The sequence below is a fragment of the Saccoglossus kowalevskii genome, chromosome 3, assembly GCF_978046115.1.
Source record: "Saccoglossus kowalevskii chromosome 3, keSacKowa6.1, whole genome shotgun sequence".
Taxonomy (NCBI): Eukaryota; Metazoa; Hemichordata; class Enteropneusta; family Harrimaniidae; genus Saccoglossus; species Saccoglossus kowalevskii.
The window spans coordinates 41,585,788-41,607,728 of NC_140643.1; the positions used below are offsets into that span (position 1 = coordinate 41,585,788).

The window sequence follows — 21,941 nt, forward strand, 5'->3', positions numbered from 1 at the left end:
TCGCCAAACTAATACATGTGCATACATGTGCAGTCAAAGCATGTCAGATATTGCTCTGCAACAGCATTCATTAAAACAAAATGGTCGCCAGTCAGCCATTTTGAATCAGATCTGAAAAACAAAATGATGTGCATTAGGAGCCCACAATGTCTAAAGTATGTACCAAGTTTGAACAAAATCCAACTGGAATTCCAGAAATGCTTGTATTTGATGATTTTTTTAGCACAAAAATGGTTGATGTTTATATGTATAATATTGTGTATGATGCATGTGTAGTAAAGTTTAGATGTAATTGGTCAAGGCATGTCTGAGATATAGGTCCAGTCCGGTCACATGCATAGACGGATGGACGAATGCTCTGTCCTACAGGAAAGTGTTGAATCCGTGACTGTGTATTTACCAGCTTTGAAAGCAAACAATGTAACCAGACAGGCAAACTGTCAGGATATGTTTAGACATCATTCACAGTCTTCACCAGATGGTCAGCCATTGCAGGACCTTCATTGACTGATTAATTAAAAACACTGCAGTCTCAAACAGACACAACTACCGGTGGTCTGAGAAAACATTACACAACTTTTGATTAAGTCAATTATTTTTACATATATAACCCAAAGTTCAGACTGTAATACTACTGGAATATTGTGACCAATAATCTTCTATATTTTTTCTTGCAGATTTGAACTCCATTGTATACACATATCTGGATCATTATAGTGATTGCTGGATCAATTTACAGAATATACAAACACTACATCTATATGAATATAGTGACCATGTCTGAACTCTACAATGGGATGTGACTACAAACACTACAACTATATGGATATACCCCGGTAGTGACCATGTCTGAACTCTACAATGGGATGTGACTACAAACACTACAGCTATATGAATATAGTGACCATGTCTGAACTCTACAATGGGATGCGACTACAAACACTACAACTATATGGATATGGTGACCATGTCTGAACTCTACAATGGGATGTGACTACAAACACTACAACTATATGGATATACCCCGGTAGTGACCATGTCTGAACTCTACAATGGGATGTGACTACAAACACTACAACTATATGGATATAGTGACCATGTCTGAACTCTACAATAGGATGCGACTACAAACACTACAACTATATGGATGTAGTGACCATGTCTGAACTCTACAATGGGATGTGACTACAAACACTACAACTATATGGATATAGTGACCATGTCTGAACTCTACAATGGGATGTGACTACAAACACTACAACTATATGGATATAGTGACCATGTCTGAACTCTACAATGGGATGTGACTACAAACACTACAACTATATGGATATAGTGACCATGTCTGAACTCTACAATGGGATGTGACTACAAAAACTACAACTATATGGATATAGTGACCATGTCTGAACTCTACAATGGGATGTGACTACAAACACTACAACTATATGGATATAGTGACCATGTCTGAACTCTACAATAGGATGCGACTACAAACACTACAACTATATGGATATAGTGACCATGTCTGAACTCTACAATGGGATGTGACTACAAAAACTACAACTATATGGATATAGTGACCATGTCTGAACTCTACAATGGGATGTGACTACAAACACTACAACTATATGGATATAGTGACCATGTCTGAACTCTACAATGGGATGTGACTACAAAAACTACAACTATATGGATATAGTGACCATGTCTGAACTCTACAATGGGATGTGACTACAAACACTACAACTATGGGATGGGATGTGACATCACTATTCTTTATCTGATAGAGTACCTGACACATGCTAGAGATTGCGGTATAAATAATATGTCACTAACCTAATATATGTATGCGATAATAAAGTGCAAGATCAGCAACATTTTTATTATACATTAATTGCACATGTAGGACCCACAAATCAAATTTGGCCAAGATGATATGATTATGAATAATACTATATACAATACATTACATGTATTTTGATGACAAATCAGTTTTTCCAGTTGAATATTTCACGTTGAAGTATGGCATTACATTTTGTCTGTCTTCCTTTTCATATTTATTTCAGCCAAACTTTAGCTCTGTAACCAGCCTATCATAGTGTGGTTCACTATTTATTTAGAATTCAGCAAAGAGTTTGCACATTACCCATAACTTCGTGCAGAACAGTAAGTATAGTTGCACTTTCACTCTGTGGCAACTGTCAGCTGACTCAGCACATGGGGAAACTGTCAACAACTCATCATAAAATTAGCATATTCAGAATCCAAGCATGCTATGTTTTGTCAGCCAAGCAATGTCATGGTCACCCACTGACACAAAAGCCAAGTCTTAGAAGAAATTCTCCGAGTAATGTAGGTTCTAACCATGATCATTCAGTCCAAAATGATAATAACAACATACTTTGCACCTTACTTGGAATACTCCACAAGCAAGGCTACCCGGTAATATAATTAAGTTGCAGCAATGACGATTTTTGAGATTAAAGCAACCTCTCAATTTATACAGAAAACCACAATTTTAACTGATGATTACATATAGTCCCAGGTTTTCAGACAATGGCTCTCTACGTACAGATATCAGTGCTACACAATTATCTCCAAAAGCCTCTTCAAACTACGATGTGCTTCATTTTTCTTCACAATGTTATTCAACAGCTGACATTGCTACTCGACCCTCTATCTTACTCATAATTTAACAGTGCCAACATCATTCTATCTTCCATCCTCACCATAATTTCTATCCGACTCGCTCTCCATCTCCCAGTCCATGCTGTGATGTTTTGTAGTGTTGGGTGTCTTGTTTGTTTGACTGGTTTCAAAAATTGAGTTGGTAGGAGCCTACATACATCCCAACTTATTACACCTTATTTCAATCCCTGATTGTGAATTTCAGACGTTATCCATCAGATATATTTTGCACCCTTATTAACCAGTATTTTTATACACTTGTAAGATTCAGCTTTAATCAAGATGTAAATATACCAATACATATACATGCACTGAAATAGCTGTGAATATAACACTAGTTGCACTTACAGGCAAGCAAAGCCTTCTTTCATCAATTCTAATTTGACTCTAACTCAACCTAAAATTATCCAACTTTGAGGCAGTAATTTGGTACGCTTCATCAGTTCTTTTCTATCTTTTCAGAGCCAATATACAAACCCTGTTTTGATATGTAATTAGTGGTCAGTTCTAATCACTATCAAAAATGACCCCTAAACTGACAAGCAATTCAGGAATGTAATCAGCAGATAAAGACCCAGCAAATCACAACAAACACAAGCCTTAAAATAACCCACCTAGTCCAATGAGTTCACATCAACAATTCACTTTAACATGATTTAAGAATTCATATCAAATACAGCTTGAATGTCTCCTTTAATATTATCATAACTAATAACATCACAGTCCCAATAACAGGAAATGAATCACACCATTACAACATAGGGATGTTAGCTGGAACTGGAGGGTGATGAAACCATTTATAAACTTACCATAACCATTTTCTGGACAGCACAACCATATTATTGTACACAATCTCATGAAATATTTAAGATTTGATACCACAGGACTAAATATGAAAAAAGTGCACTCACTGGCTATAAGTCAGACATGCTCATATGAGTTAACAAATATAAAGCAGCCAGAAGTTTTATAATTAACATTTCACAAAGTTAAAGTTTTAGTTGTATCTGTACTTGCAAGCATTTACCCAAAAGGTGAATAAATATTATTATTATTATAACAGAGGTCATAATGCTGAGACACTCCCTTTTCAAGTTTGAGAGCTGAGAGAAAACAGAGAGTAGAGATTATCTATGACTAAACATAAGGTCAGTTTGAAGGGATCATTAACTGGTCTGTAGTAGGTAACTTGATACCCACCTTCATCTGTCTTCTCAATTCAACTTTTTGATTAATTCCATCTTGCCTGTGTTTTGATAGATTTTGAAGGTCAAAAAAAGTATCCAGCACAACTTTTCAACCAACTTCAACTGACAAAATATATAATTTCAGTAACATTCACTGTGTTTCTTCCTTTTCTTCCCAAGGCGTATTGTTTTAACGGAAACGTACAATCTGGTGAGTAAACCTACCTTTGTCTGCAGTGTCCCCGATAGTATAGTCCTGATAGTGGCCAAGCAAACACTTCTCTTGACCTACCCAGATCTTGATCCAACAAAGTTGTATTTCTAATGGCTTTAGTAGGGCTGTTACAACTATCAAAACACCTCCCCTTCTCTGCTACACAGCACAATTTTAATTAATTACCAGTTATTCCACTCATGGCTGTTCTAGTTGTCTTGGTGACAAAACCAGTACATGAGAGAAATCAACCACATATCTTAACCATAGGGGGTAAGCTCTTGTTTTAATTGGATAAGGTCTCAGCAGGATCCAATGAACAAACTATGTGGGGTTAGGGAGGGAGATGGTGTAAACTTTACAAGCAGCAAGTGTCCATGACCTATATACAGAAAATCAGCAGAGACAAAATACTGACTTTAAAAATTAAACATATAGTACTTACTGTGAAGCCGATATGCAGAATCAAGATCAATTTAATAGACGCACACGTCATTGGACCTGCCAAAACCAGGGAGGGAGGGAATTTTATACACCAACTTATCAGTCAGCTCCCATCTTTTTTGAGATCTGATCAGATTTCACCCAGGAACTGAAGTTCAGTTTTAAAAAGTTAATAAATAAATAAACTTTGTACAGCCTAGTTCTGCCATGTGTTTTACTGCCAGTATCAAATGATAAGCCATGGAGTGTGTCAACTGTATTTTCTTTCTAGACAGGAATGTTAACCATTATAGAGATCTATACATATAGGCAAGTTTTTCGCATGACTAAATAGTTCTATTACTTCTAGCACCACAGTAACACTGATGGCATCTAGTTTAAGCATGATCTAATAGTTCTACCACGACTAGCACAAATTTTAGCATGACCTAATATAGTTATACCATTACATGCACATACATCTAGGTTGTGGTATCTCCAGAGACAGTGTTCTCACCAATATTGTCTGGGGCTAAATAATGCATGCCTTCCTATACAGTGTTCTCACCAATATTGTCTGGGGCCAAATAATGCAAGCCATCCTATACAGTGTTCTCACCAATATTGTCTGGGGCTAAATAATGCATGCCATCCTATACAGTGTTCTCACCAATATTGTCTGGGGCTAAATAATGCATGCCTTCCTATACAGTGTTCTCACCAATATTGTCTGGGGCTAAATAATGCATGCCATCCTATACAGTGTTCTCACCAATATTGTCTGGGGCTAAATAATGCATGCCATCCTATACAGTGTTCTCACCAATATTGTCTGGGGCTAAATAATGCATGCCTTCCTATACAGTGTTCTCACCAATATTGTCTGGGGCTAAATAATGCATGCCATCCTATACAGAGTTCTCACCAATATTGTCTGGGGCTAAATAATGCATGCCATCCTATACAGTGTTCTCACCAATATTGTCTGGGGCTAAATAATGCATGCCATCCTATACAGTGTTCTCACCAATATTGTCTGAGGCTAAATAATGCATGCCATCCTATACAGTGTTCTCACCAATATTGTCTGGGGCTAAATAATGCATGCCATCCTATACAGTGTTCTCACCAATATTGTCTGGGGCTAAATAATGCATGCCATCCTATACAGTTTTCTCACCAATATTGTCTGGGGCCAAATAATGCATGCCATCCTATACAGTGTGTTCGTCAACAATATTGTCTGGGGCTAAATAATGCATGCCATCCTATACAGTGTTCTCACCAATATTGTCTGGGGCTAAATAATGCATGCCATCCTATACAGAGTTCTCACCAATATTGTCTGGGGCCAAATAATGCATGCCATCCTATACAGTGTTCTCACCAATATTGTCTGGGGCTAAATAATGCATGCCATCGTATACAGTGTTCTCACCAATATTGTCTGGGGCTAAATAATGCATGCCATCCTATACAGAGTTCTCACCAATATTGTCTGGGGCCAAATAATGCATGCCATCCTATACAGTGTTCTCACCAATATTGTCTGGGGCTAAATAATGCATGCCATCCTATACAGTGTTCTCACCAATATTGTCGGGGGCTAAATAATGCATGCCTTCCTATACAGTGTTCTCACCAATATTGTCTGGGGCCAAATAATGCATGCCATCCTAAACAGTGTTATCACCAATATTGTCTGGGGCTAAATAATGCATGCCATCCTATACAGTGTTCCCACCAATATTGTCTGGGGCTAAATAATGCATGCCATCCTAAACAGTGTGTTCGTCAATATTACAGGAGAGTACAAAGAATGTTAGCAAAACCCCACAACTGTTTTTTTTTTTTTTTTTACTTTGCTTTGACAGCTCAAGCAGAGAGTCTAGAATAGATGAGAGTGAAATATTACTGACTACAGACTGCAAAATGACAGCAACCACCTGCGTAACTTTTACACATTTCAGAAAATGATAATGGGGACCAAGATGAAGATTGACTGTAACAAAATCAAATATTTATAAACATGTACTGGCTTTCACAAAACTCACACAGAATTGAATACCATTAATTATCTGTTGTTTTGGCAGTTCATTCGTTGGTATTGTATCATATATATATATACATTAATATTTTTGGGGCAAACAGATATATTTTAAGCAATACATCTTTCTTGATGCATTTCATGTTCAATGCATTTTCTTTACTATTTTCAGTAGTTTTAGAATTGTTCTTTCTTTTCCATTGTTAAATGACGATGTTTATTTTAAAATAAATAATATCAATATAGTTAAAGGTATTGTAACATTGACTATAGCTATTGCAGAAACATTAGCCTACTTGTAAATGTATGGTAGAAAACAGACATTTATCAATATTAAACTACAGGAAAGTGCTCAATCTAATATACAAGATATCCTGGCATTTTCTAGGGGTAAAAATTCACTACCAGTGGTAATTCCTAAATTATTTTCCCTCAAAATGCAAGTAGTTATCATTGAAGTTTTAATAAGTTAAACATGGCTAAAATTCACATAAAAAAAAAATGATATTGGAAAATATTACTGTTATGACAATAACCACAGAAATTACCAGGATGTATGACCGTAAAGGTCATGCATAAAATAATTACATTATATTAATTTTTGCTCATTGTAATTCTTCGTAGAGATTGATATTATATTTGAACAAGTCAAAAAGCATAAATTCATGTCATAGTTATGTAGTAACAGTTATATACTACATTTATAATCAAGAATAGTCAGTGTGCAGTATCTTGGTAACCTACAAGTACCTTTGAATCATTCTGACATTATTTTTATACACCTAATGCTTTATTACTCACTTCTGAACTGTTTCAGTAAATATCTGCTGGAAAGAATTATTACATGCATACTCATTCTAAATTTTGTACAAGGAATGACCTACTTTTTTTTATATATAACCCAGTATATATTTTTAGAAACATAAAAAAAAGTTCAAATACATGTATGTATAGTCCTTATATAGTCAAGTCCTTGAAGGCTGGCAGGATAAAAGATAAACTAAAAGGTTCATTGAGGAGATTTTTAAAAATAAATTCTGGTGATTCACTCGTTTGTGAATTTTATTACTGTCATTTTCGCCATGGTTACAACTATGATTACTGTTGACCATGGCGGTAAAAAGAGATTTACCTCCATGTGTTGACCATCTTAGCACTCAGTTAAATCCATTCACTATGATTACTGTTGACCATGGCAGTAAAAAGAGATTTACCTCCATGTGTTGACCATCTTAGCACTCAGTTAAATCCACTCAAATATTCCTGATGTAGTTTACATATTCCCAATACTCACAATTGACTTTGCATTTTTATACCAGTAGTTTGAAAAAGTAAAACAATTAACAAAATGATGTCCAATATCCTGGTTTCACAACTGGTCAATCAAATTTAGTGTATTTTAAAAGTGTTTGGTAGTTATGAAACTTGAACCCAGATATAGAAATCTTATGAAAGTACCGGTAAGGGGTGGGACTTGATGGGATTAAATACAAAATGCCTTCTACTCAATAAAGGGCATTACAGCAAGTCTCAGAAGTATTGGGGCAACCAATTTGCAAACTCGCTAGCGAATTGGCTAACTGCTTTGGTTTTGATTGGACCGTTGGCTTTCGAATCTCGCTGGCGCCGTCCTGCGGTCACGCCCACTCTGGGTGAATTTATATTACATTAGGGAACATAGTATGCTTTTACGTAGCCTGGTACATGTCTGGATTCCCTTAAATGATTTGATTCGCTAGCGAGTTTGCAAATTGGCTGCCCCAATACTTCTGAGACTTGCTGTAAAATGGTTAGGTAGGGGCATTCCAAGTACTGGAAATGACCTTGACGACTTCTGTGAATATTGATTAAGTGACCAGCTCAACCAAAAGAACAGCTATTTCAATATGAGAGAGTACTGATTGGTGAAGGTATGAATTTGTTCAAATGACAAAATATAATGTCCAATGAAAGTTGGCAATCAATAAGAAAAACTTAAATACTGTGGCACACAAATTATTTTGAGTCCCCAATGAATGCACTTATCATCCTTTGTGAATAGTCATCAGCGTAATATGTGCTCATCTGTTTTTATCCCTGCGTAACTATTATGTAAAACGGGTTTCATCTTCGCCAGCCAAAGTTCATTTATTTGGTTGTCATCTCACTATTATACCTTAGCAGAATTCCCCAAATAAACCAGTATTCACTGTCAACATAACATCATGTCATGTAATGTGGTGTGTTTCTATGATAAATGAAACTCTAAGTCAAGTGATATGATGCATTTCCATGGGAAATCAAATGCAAATTAGCTTGTTTTTGTCAGTTAAGTTATGACATGATATAAGACAGCACAATCGATTGGTTGGAATTTTAAATCAATGCCAGTTGTTGTTACCAACATGCTGATTGATGGATCCAGCTCCTTAGCATGCCCAATCAAATCATTCAATTTAACTGAGGTCAAATGCAGCTATTCTTAATAGACCACGCTCAGGTTCACATTTTACATGTAGATGATGGGAGGGAGGTGGTTAAACTCTGCCATGTTTAAACCTCTTTACATCAATGAATCACTGTTTTTCTCTTATGCAAAGATAAGTACACAAAAAACAGATGTGAAATATGGCATATATGTGTCTGTATTTTACTCCAACATCTGGTTCCAGTAGGTATTCTTCATTATATCACTAAATTGGGTCAATGAGTTACTAAAGTCACATCTGATATCCCCCATAAACATATATAGTGTATTGACACATGTGTATGGTACTAACACTGTTGACTATAATAAAACCAATCAAGGATATAATAGCCTACAATCAAATTAACAATTCTTATCACAGTATTACTCATTACTGAGATGTCCACACAAAATGAGTCAACAGTAGTTCTTGCTCGGATCTCACAAACTTTATCGCTGTCACATCAATTTATTTCACTCATCCATGATATGATACGATCTTTTCTCCATCATGTTATAGTTTTATAGCTGTGCATCTGGGCTCCTTGTTGTTTCCTTGTTTTTTGAAAGGCTTATTCACATCTGGTCAAGTAAATTTACAAGTACATGGGGTTGGCAGGATAAGGGTTAAACTGATGGCTACCAAATTAACAGCTGTTCACAATGATGTGTTTTCTAGGCTTCAAGAAGTAAATAACAGATGGACTACCAAAACTTAGGACTGACAACAGTTGTCAAACCAGATTTGTTCTTTCTTATTTTCAATCTCCTATGTTTGATCATATTTGAACACAAGGTGATTATCTATGAATAAACATAAAAGATTAGACAAATTTTTGTAGGATATGTACCTGCATCCTGAATGTAGCAATCATACACTGTATAACTCTTGTCATCTGATAGGATGAACAGTGACACATTTCAATTTCCAATTTCTTGACAAATTCATAATTTTTCATTTCTCCACATTTACAGACAACAGTAATCTAATTTGAAATGTTAGTATTAGCCAATGGCTGAAAACTATTTTAACCTGCGTCATCCTACTGTAAAATACTTCAAGATGATACTAACATTACAGCGATAGGTTTCTTAAATTGGAACAAACATCACAAATCAAGCCACTTTGTCCAACTACAATTTTGGGCATCCAGACTTTGGGTAATCTTTTGTGCTCTCCTTGCCTTGCTTAAAGTTAGCATCCCACTTCTTTACAGTGGAATAACAAGGGGAGTCTTCACAAAGTGCCGTGACCATGTCTTTGTGGATTTCTTTGTGAGTCATCTCCTTTTTATAGAGATACTTGTTTCATGGTGAGGCCGAGAACTTATTGATCACCCCTTGTATACAAGTAAAGAAAACATCATAAACCAGCTATTGGTGGCCATTGAAAAATAATGTTTACCTCTGTAATTAACCAGCATCCTGGTGCAACATTGCAAGAAGGTCGCCAACACCAAAAATCAAACCCTTTGACTGTTAGGATGCAAGATGGGAACCAACACCACACACCAGCCTCCTTGTGTGATTCAAGACGGGAACCAATACCACAAATCAACCTTTATGTGCAGAGTTTTCAACACACTATAAATGAGTTATATACGAAAGGTGTTGAGTAGAATTTCTTGAGTACAACAAAGCGCGGATCTCACAGAACATGATCAAATTTCAGGTTTGGGCTACCTGCCAGCACAACATGAACCTACAAACAAACACTGAAATCTAATTAGCGTTGGGTTCATTTATCTTTCCTTCAACTAAGTCTTAATTAGAACATTTGGTTCTAAAAAAATTAATCCACATAGGCCAATTTGTTCCAAAAAAAGCAGACAAATGAATAAACTTAATCACGCTAAAAGAAACTTTTCAAGGCAGACCAGCAAAATTACAAGTGATTTTGTCAGTCAATTGTAACATAGCCATAAATGCAACAGTTTTGTATTTACACAGGCTTTTTATTCTCACATTCCATAGTGACACTTTGGAAAATATGACTGTCAAAAAGCAGCTCCTGTTACTTTGTGCGTATGACTTCCATTCAGTGTATGTGCTAATAAGACTATTAAAGCCAGTATTCTTAATAGCATACGGACAAAACGCCAGGTATCAATACAATTTAGGTAACATAGAACTATTCGCCATACCATTGTGTTTCTAACTAAGCTAATTTCACGACCAGTGGCCGCACGGAGGGATCAAGAATAAATCTTCATTCAATCACGTCCTGGCAAACGTTCAATACCAATCAAGCAGGTAATAAAATGCGTACCAACAATATATTCTTTCTGAGCTCGACAAAATCTGTTTGTCGTCCAGGGGTGCGGCTGCATTAAGTTAGAATTGATGGGAACCAGAATCGTGTAAGCATTTTTATTATCACTGGAGACTGGGTATTCTGTTCGGGGCCGCTGCCCCATAGGTATTCAGTTGAATAACATAAACAAGCAGAGTGTTACGTTTGAAATAGTACATAAACTGTTGAGCAGTTTGGGTCACCGGTACCCAGCCAGACAAGCGTGTTATATTTGACTGGCTGAAATGTTACCCAACACTGTTGATTTGATACCACAGAAGAAACATGAACGTCCGCTATCGAGGAAGCAAGACATCTGAATGGCTACTGCCCATCTGCTCGACGACGGAAAGCACGGTGTAGAGCAGCGCTGACCGAAAACATCAACAATAACTGGGAAACCGTTCAGACTTATCTGCCGTTTTCGCTGAGGAAAATATGTACATTGGTTTTTGTAGAAACCGGAAGTAACACACATACTAAGCTATGACAGAAAAACAATAATATAAAGTGAGCGTATCACTCGTGTGTATCGCCGAACTGGATTCTGTAAGCGTGAACTTCAAGGAAATAGGTCTCTCTGATCACGATGCCTACATATTGATTAGACATATTTTAATAATTTCCTTACCTCTGGGTAACGTCAAATGATAATAGTCAGTGATTTCGAGTGGCACTTTCTCTGTGAGCAGACTTGCAGCAGATACCGGCAAATCTCAGCGAAAAAGCTGCGTATTATGGATCTTTTCAAACGTCTTTCCTTGCAGTCACTCAGAAGCTTACAATGGGTGTCGTGTGCAGGCGTCTCAATGGATGAAATGCCCCACGCTCTTGCGTTAGATGTTAGTACTCCCCAAGTTGGTGGATGTTTGCCACTGGATAATACAACCCGATTTATAAACTACCAATGACTCGGCCAAATTCGAACAATTCATTTGTGTAGTTACAATCAACGACGGACATTCATTCATTCATTCATTCACCAGCACTAACTAAGAATTAGTGCCTATGTTCTACAAATAGAAATGGGTCGCTACAATAAAATAGATTCAAGCAAAAGGAAATGTCCTGTGTGTGATATAGACGAAATTGTAGATGAAAAGCATTTTCTGCGTAACTGCAAATTATATGAAAATTAAAGAAACCAACTAAACGCCGAGTCAAAAATTTCAATCCCAAACACGACAGATGAAGAAAAAAGGATTATTATTATTATTATTATTATTCATTTAGTCAGTTTGTTAGTTAGGAATCTGCAAACGTTAATCCAAGACACTACTAGTGTACTGCATTTGAGTGTGAAGATGAAACTGCTCGTATAAACAGTGTGTTGCAGCTGTATCATGCCATGTCTAATCTTCGAACACAATTTAATTTCGCTCAGAAACGCCCAGTGATTCGATTGGCAGACCCTCCCAAGTGACTTTAAAAGCAGTTTTACGGCTCTTCGTGTGACCCCATTATATCTATCTAAAGTACATGTATACCATGTATGATTCATCATTCAACATTTAATGGATTGCAATACAAAGTTATCAATATTCAAACAATCAATAATTGTGTAGTAAGGCCAAACATACACATGTTGAAACATTATTGTAATTTTACCAGACATTTCCCTCTTTATTAATTTAACTGTGAAGAACGTTTGTCAATGGGCCTAGTATTGGTGGATTATATATTCACTATGTTTTAATTCACTGCTTCGTTATGGGAAAAAATATATTCCTTCCGAACATTCACTGGGGTTTTATTAAGGTAATTTAGCTGGAAGAGAATTAAACAAAAATAAAACCAGAATTTCAGTCGATACACAATAGTGTCTAGGTGAATTGCGCCCTCTGTGAAGACATCATGTACCCATCAGTGGAGGGCGCAACTCAAATGATTTTGTTCTACCAAGCATGCTATCACATGCTGGAGCCTACGAGGTAAAGTCATTTGGATATGTTTTAATTATAAGTAGCACACGCCACACTGTCTACAATCACTTTTAGGTAATAACAAATAAATGCGATTATTTTTTGCCATCATGTGCATTATTATACACGGGGGGGGGCAATATGTGATAAGAGTCTATTGTTATGTTACGAGCGACTGTGGTCATGTCATAGTATATTCAGTTATCATGGTACATGTACTAATTTTACAATTCCCTCTCCTTAAGGTAGAAGCTAATTTATGACCAAATTGGTCATAAATCGCATGACAATGTTAATTAGTTTATTATGTACAATCATGAAGCTAATGTCACATGGTACAATGAAATAGCATTATTTTGTTTGTTACAGTTAAGCTTTTTTTAAGAAATGTATTCTAATATTTCTTGAAAATTGCTATTTTTAGAACAATTCCTTAGAACACAATGTTAAGAAAAATTGCATTTTTTACACTTTTTAAAACCCAGATTTTTTAAATAATTCAGAACAACAATTCAGTACTCCAGCATTAACAATATATGACTTTTTCAGCCTTTGTCACCAGGCTAGATTTTGAGATATTGTATAATATCTCTGCCATAGGAATCTGTGGTAAAAGTGTTATAATAGTGTCAAAATGACGACTTGTCACTAAATACAACCATCAATTTCTCGATAAAAAGGCAGGTGACCCCAACTTTTTTTTGTCAATATTACTATATTGCCTTGAAGTACAGTTTATTGCAAAATGAATAAATTCTGGTTTTTTTAATTTACGAGTAGGCTTCTACCTTAATAATAATAATAATAATAACTTTATTACACTACTATGCCATCAGAAGTCGCAGTATGGTAAATAAAATACAAATCATAAGAAAAAAAATACAGTAGCTAAACTATAAGACAAAATTAAAATTAAAATTAAAAGATGTTAAAAGCTTAATAGGAAAAACAAATTAATGATAGTTACAGGATTCTCCCAACGTAGAGGTGATAGCTTTCATATACCTGATTTCTGTTTTGCTTTATTTAGAAACTTTGCCAGGGATATAAAGCACGTCAGTATTTTAATGAAATTGTCTGTTTTATTTAGTTTATTTTTAATTCCTATTTCTTGAAACATCTCCCCTCTTTCTTTATCGAGAAATTCACAATCTAGGATAAAATGTTGTTCGTCCTCAACTGAATTTGTATGACATTTTTTACAAAATCGCTCATCCGCAGGAATTTTTGGTCGTTGTTGTCTGCCTCTTTCAATTTCTAAATTATGATCACTAAGCCTAAATTTACTCACAATTCTCCGAAGGCTGAAGTTTGTTATTTCGGTCAGGTAAGTTTCTATTTTCAAAACGATTTAAACAATTTATATGTTCTCATTTTATTGCCATCTTTACCATTTTTACTGTGAGGAGAATTTAAGCTTTCTTTCCATAATTTTTCATAATCTTTTGTGAGTTTTATTTTAACAACATTTGAGATTTGATCAATATTATTCACTTTATGGTTTAATTTTATTGTTTCAAAGTCATTGTGGCCCATTATATTTTTTGTATGTTTTATCCAGCTAGAATTATTCTTAACTGCTTCATCGAGAGCACATTTAAGTATATGGTTATCAGGCAGGGTATTTAGCCTGAACCAATATTTAGTTGCCAATGTTGATGCCTTTATTCTTATTGGCGTTCTGCCAAGTTCTCCTTTAATACCGATTACTGATGTAGTTTTACTTACACCAAGTATGAAACAATAAAATTGATTACAGGTTTGTTCAAGATTATTGTCATCTTTTAATAAATCACAAGCCCAGATTTCTGCCCCGTACATTAAAATTGGTGAAATTAGTTGGTCAAATAACTTTAAACACAATGAAGGGGACACCATTTTGTGATTTAATATGGTTTGTCGTATAGAGAATAAAGTTTTCATTGCTTTGTTTTTTAACATTAATAAATTTGATTTAAATTTTCCATTTGGTGTGAATATAGTGCCTAAATAACAGAATTCACCCACTGCTGTAATATTTTGGTTATTAATTGAGAAATTTTGATTTTTAAGAATTCTGTTGCCAGTATTAAAAACCATCACTTTGTAGACCTTCGGGAGTCTTAGACACCAATACTAAATCATCTGCATATTGGATACAATTTATACGTTTTTTTACCAATCGAGACTGGGTCATCATCCTTTTTACCAAATAAATCAGAAATATATTAAAAATTGCATCCTTGCTTAACACCACAAGTGAACATTCACAAATAAAAGTATTACAAACATTCATGAATACATTTTGTTGCTGTAAACATGGTGGGTGTTACAACCGATACTGATGACAATAAGATTTGGCGCAATTACATGCACATCACACCACTTGGTGAACGGTACAATTGACCAATCACATGGTCAATTCACTTACGTAACGAATCAGACGATTAGCCTAACACATGCTAATCAGCAAAACACATATAATTATCTGCACAAGATGTGATAATAGCTCAGTTGAGGATGAGTACCATTACATTATGGACTGCCCGCAGCATAATAAAATGAGGCAGAAACTTTTTACAGATTTACATACGGATAATCCTAATTTTAGTTCAATGGATCATTCCGATAAATTTATTTACATTATGACAAACTGCCACATTAAACTTGGTGTATTTATAATGCAAACAGGTGTGTATTAATAATAACAGTAAAACACCTGATTCTGTACTAATTTATAATTGCCTTTTAATTAATCTTTTATTTTAATTTGTTTTCTTTATTTACTGTGTTATTTGATTATCCTTCTACTTTTTTTTAAATTTTACTTGACTTTGTTCATCTTCTATAGAAAGAATAATGTCAATAAAGTTATCTTATTGTATCTATAATTAACGCTTATTACACCCAATAATGGCCTGGTGTATTGCTATGCAACTACGTAGTCGGCAGAGAACTCTGTGTCATCACTGATTGGCTTTCCCCTGACTTCAGTACGCAATCACGGGAATACGCATGCCCAGACTGACCGGTAGGTAAGGCCTGTCCACAACACTTCAGACCGATTCATTAGTCTACTATTCGCAGATTTTTCAACATCTCACTGTGATCGTAGACGGTATCTAGTCTAATACTTTTCCAAACTATAATTGCACAATGTTGACATTTTGACCTACACATGTACAACCAATTAAAAAAATACATATCCATTTTATTTGATATGCTATTACACAAATCAAATGGATCGAAACAAAGTAAAATTATCATCATAGTCTCCCAGTATATCAACATTATTAGTACGGTTATGGAATTTTTTATAGGCCCTATAAACTAAACTAGTAACGTTCAAGAAACATTAATTAATTAATAATTAAAAAAACGAAACAAAATTGTGGATATTATAGTATTTAAATAGTAATAGGTAACAGAAACGACACCAAATGTGTCCATACTTGTTTTCTCGGGCGATGTTACATCGTCAGCAAATTTATTGTGAATTTTGTTTGGTAACCAACTGAATATGATTTTTTTCACAACAAATGTAATTTCAAATCTTTTGATATCTAGAAAATACACAGAAAATTAATCACAACAACGAGATTTTTAAATTTTCGTGAACACACGGTATATCTAGTTTTATGCTGGTTCTATAGCTCAGGATTTCTAATAAACAGGGACCAATCCTTTATCTTAAAAATGTCACATAATACTGATTTCGACACCCAATACGAACTTCTCCTTTTTTTGGCAAAATCAGCCACTGTTGCATGTCAGTATTGAATACATAAATAAAATAAATAATAGAATTATGGTTCATCTGGCACACAGCATATAGTCACACATACATAGCTGCAAAACATATCTTCTTTTATTATAATTGTTCTGTTCAAGATTGATACATACTTGTTATTGAAAAACACGTAAATCTCAATGTTTTACGTGGGATCCGCCTCTGTGCTGATGTGATCAATGTTTTTCCACACACCGTAGAGTCTGGGTACTCTGGTACCGTCATTTCCATAGCTCCCATGTACCACCAGGGGTGTTGATGGGGATTTGTCTCAATGTTTTATGTGGGATCCGCCTCTGTGCTGATGTGATCCATGTTTTTCCACACACCGTAGAGTCTGGGTACTCTGGTACCGTCATTTCCATAGCTCCCATGTACCATCAGGGGTGTTGATGGGGATTTGTCTTAATTCAGTTTTTGTTACTATAATTCTTCAGTTGAGTCGCGGCATTACAGTCTCTGATTTCAGTCACCCACCAAATTTATTGTACATTTAAATATATTTCTATGTCTATTGTCAAATTTCATCGTATGACATAAATTATTTATGAAATGATATGCTTGTAAGATTTCCCAGTCTGTCAGCAGTGTATTGGTATACGTGTCGCCATGCAGTGTTGCTCAGATAGCTGCAATATGTAATCACTTGAGATGTACGCAGTATTTGATGTAAGAACAATGTATGTATATGGGTGTATAACTGCACTCAACAGTTCTTGCTTAGTCTCGTCTCCATTAGTCACTCTTTATCTTGAATTGTCAATGAATTGTCAAGCACCCTGCTTCCACAGTACAGTGAAGGGATGGAAACGAGGCGAGCGAGCGAAAGATGGGTATTGTTGTACTGCCCTCACCGATATCTCTGTGATGCATTCGCTCACCCCGGAGTACACTCCCATGTGAATGTATCGGCAAACTTCAGAAATATCAGTCATTTGCAATCTAGCCTTGGTTCCCAAGCCAGTTATTTTCATTAGTTATGTCGGACTTAGCCACTTACAACATAATAAGGTAGTATTTCTTAACCCCAGCCCCACCGACCTCCGTAAACGTATCGGTGCCACTGAAACATTTGAAACCATAGGGACGGTTGGAAGAGTGTGACCAGTGTATTTTTTACGTCTGTTAGTATTTTTCTTTTTTTCAACAGTTGTCCATGTAACACCTTGCATGTATTTTTTTTCTCGGTACTGACTATAATTCTCTACGACGACTTTCAGCCATGATGATACTACAAGTAATTTAACCCTAAATAGACGAGTGTCCTACCATAGAATTTGTTATGGAACATGGATCTAATGCGACCTTTTCAACGACTCGTGTACAACTATGTTGCCAGGAAATGGTTCATGTAGTTATTTGAAAACAAGTATTTTATGTTCAAGACTTTTCATTACCCGACACAGGAACTGTAATGTTTAACGTCCACAGCACCACAGTTTAAAGTTGTATGCTTTTAAATGTTACCACGCAACGTGCTGCCTGACCGTTTATGACGGCCTCTCAAAATAGAAATAATACCTTTGCGTACTTGAGGGTAAAATTCATTAATCAACAACAAAACATTAGCCTGGAATGCCTTCGATTTGACACATAAAGTCGTACCTTTTATTCGCTTATACGGTGTACAGTACAAACAGAGGTCGATGGACAAGACCGTAAATATGATCCGACGTACACCAGTCACGTGATTAGATGTGCACAATGTGTTGCCTTCTTCACACATAAAAAGGGAATGTGGCACGCTTTGACGAACAAGTGGAATATTTGAATTCACCGATATTTTGGTAAGCATGTTGTATTTCTTTATTATTATACCATCATTTTCTGATTGTCGCGTCATTTTTTTTTATTCTGTTTTCTAATTTCTCTCTGATTATTAGAAGAATGCTATTGCATACAGGTAATCTTGTACTGTCGGGGTTGGGTTTGAATTTTAGCATAAGCTCTTGGTGTATGATTTTAACGTGTATACTCAACTTGTGGAAGACTAAAAACCTTGATTTCAAAAAAATCTTCACAGAACTTTCTTGAGTATATGTTGATCGACAGGCGTAGGCGAGCTGCTTTCCAATGTACATACGTTCCACTTCTTCACGCAAAACACAATGGTGTTTACATGGAAAATAAAAAATAAAAACATACACACAGTTTAAAAAGAAAGTAAAATATGAAACAGACAATTTGTGAAATTACTCATTACTCATATTAAAATTATGTGAAATACATTTGGTCAAAGCCCTTCTATCATAGAGCGACTGTGATTTGGTGTTTGGAATTTCTTTCCCAAAGTGAGAGGAAATCTAGTTGGATGATTATGGGTTTGATTTCTTGTGATAATAAACGACGTATTTAAATAATCAGGAGCCATACCCCTTGTTGCTTTTGTCATTAATACACTCCATATTTTATTTCATTAAAATAACACCAAAAATACACACATTTTAACAACGTTCTCAAATAAAAGGCGTTTGTGACAACAGCTTATTTCGTCCAGTGAGAACACCACTATTATGCAAGGCTAGTGGCAAGGTTGAATGGGCGGCGACATGATATATTCATTGGGCTTTTTCTAATGTCATTTCCGCAGTGGCATTTACTTTCAAATTATGTCGATCATCCAGTAACACTTACGTTTAATGTCAGTCGTCCAGTACTATTCACTTTTAATCCAAATCGCACAGTGTTTTTATACGTAGAGTTTCGATCCAAATTGAGGCGATTATATGTCATGTTTGTTATACTTTCATTATTATCGATTCATGCCATCAGCCTGCAAAGAATGAATCGACGACAGCGCCGCTTAAAGGACAGTTTAATAAATTCACTTAAAAAGTGTAAGTGTGTTCTTGTTGTAAACAAATGAGAGTTCACATTGGTAAAACATGGGTACTAGATTCGCTACCCCAAGTTGAATTTGTTTACCTCCCCCAGTAGCCAGCACTTGGCCGACATAAATACAACATACAAGGCAATATTCTGAAATACAACGTTCGAATAAAGTCAGCGGACATAAAATAGACTAAACTAAAATTTTCGTAGAAGTACTTATCAAAACAACATGGATGGAATGCATAATATTAGAAGTGCTGTATATCAAACTACATTGCTACACAAACATGAGATACGACATAACATTATATTTCTCAACGACAAATATATATCACTCAGTATCAGGAATGTAATAACACATTACAATGTCCCTAGACCATCCTGTGGGTCAAGTGCCTGTGATATAACTATGATTACTCCCCCACGATAAAAGACCGATTCAATAACATTTGCAGTTCACACTTAGCATTCTATACGGAAAAATCAACCGACAAAAATAATAATAGAATACTTGACATGTATTGCCAGAACCGGTCGAGAGATAAAATGTATTTTCTTGTAGCATTGGAAATATATTTATTGTTCACAGTTAAGCAATCAAGTTATTGAATCAAACAAATTCAATCTTGATTTGAACATTTGAACATTTGACGTGCATATTTTGTGTATTATTATGTCAATATTCAAATTCAAATCTGATATACTGTACGGCGTTTTTTTATTTTTATTTTTCATTTTATATATTTTATTTTATTTTATTAGATACATCTTATTTTGTGATATGTCGCTTTCGCGATTACCAACATTTTTGAAAAAAATGCCAGAATGTAATGAAGTATGAAATGAATGATTATGCACTACTGACTCATTGTAGCATTTATCTGTGTGATTGCCACACTTGTCCTGGCCGCATTGCGTAGAAAAGTGTACCCGGAGACAGGACAGTTTTATATCAAGATCCTCCACACCTTCGTTGAGTTTCGGGATATGCCGCCATCAACGGGCTCATCGTGTTATTTGATTGATCTACACGACTCTGGTGGCGCTGTTTATGAATATACGTTTTTTTAATACTAGAAGTCTAGTAACGGTTACTAGAAGTCCAGTAACGGTTACTAGAAGTCCAGTAACGGTTACTAGAAGTCTAGTGACCGTGTTTATTTATTTATTTATTTATTTATTTATTTATTTATTTATTTATTGCTTCCCTTTTGTAACAGGGGCTCACTATGTAAACTAGGAGCTGCACCAAATAAAAAATACATTTCACTCAAAGACTTATGGATAAAAAAAACAAACTTTTGATAGACAAAAAGAAATTAAGTTACATGAACTAAGATAACAAAATATAACAACAACAAAAGACATCTAAAAGTAGCAACAACAAAAAAAAAATAAGAAAACTAAAATATAAGAAGTACACTGGAAAAATATTAAATATTATCTGTATACCTCTTTCTACTGTCCATGGCATCAACTAAGAATTTTTTTGTAAAAGTATCAATTTCGTCACACAGGACTGAATCATACTGCCTTGTACTGTCACCCAGGATTAAACATAGCACTTCTCTGTTTGCTATGAAGTTTTTATGTAAATTTATTTCATTTTTGTTACATAGGAGCATTTCAATCCCTTCCATTAGAGTTTTTCTCTGTGCTGAAAAACATTCACAATGTAATATGAAATGCTCCAGTGTTTCAGGTTCCTTTTTGCAACATGGACAGATACAATCATTATTATCCAAGTTTGCCCATTTCCTTTTCTCATATGCCAAACCAAGAGTGCAGGATCTTGCCTTGAATTTTAATTGGGTGCCCTTGAAGTTGGATAAAGAATTTAAATATTTCTCACAATATTTTAAATTTGTTTTAAATTTTCTATAATGAACGAGACTTGATTTCTCTGCCATTTTTTGTTTCCATTGAATCTCGTCACTTTTTACAATCAAATTTTTAATATTTCTTTCAGACAGATTAGTGAATTGACTTTTGTTTATCTTTATATTTCTTTCTATATCTTCAATGCTATTTAGCCATGGCCAGGTCTTAATCAGATTATTCTCTTTAACTGCTGTTAGTTTATTAAAAATAATTTTTGACCATCTGGTTGATTCCAT

The 21,941-nt window shown here is 35.2% G+C and overlaps 1 protein-coding gene across 1 annotated transcript in view; it reads right to left on the reverse strand.

The window, feature by feature from the left end:
* LOC100368987 (dystroglycan 1-like) overlaps positions 1-12,127 on the reverse strand; it is a 42,845-nt gene extending 30,718 nt beyond the window's left edge. The window contains exon 1 of the mRNA XM_085497224.1: positions 11,933-12,127. The gene's annotated coding sequence lies outside the window, so the exon portion shown is untranslated. The remainder of the gene's footprint in view (positions 1-11,932) is intronic.
* Between the last annotated feature and the right edge of the window lie 9,814 nt (positions 12,128-21,941).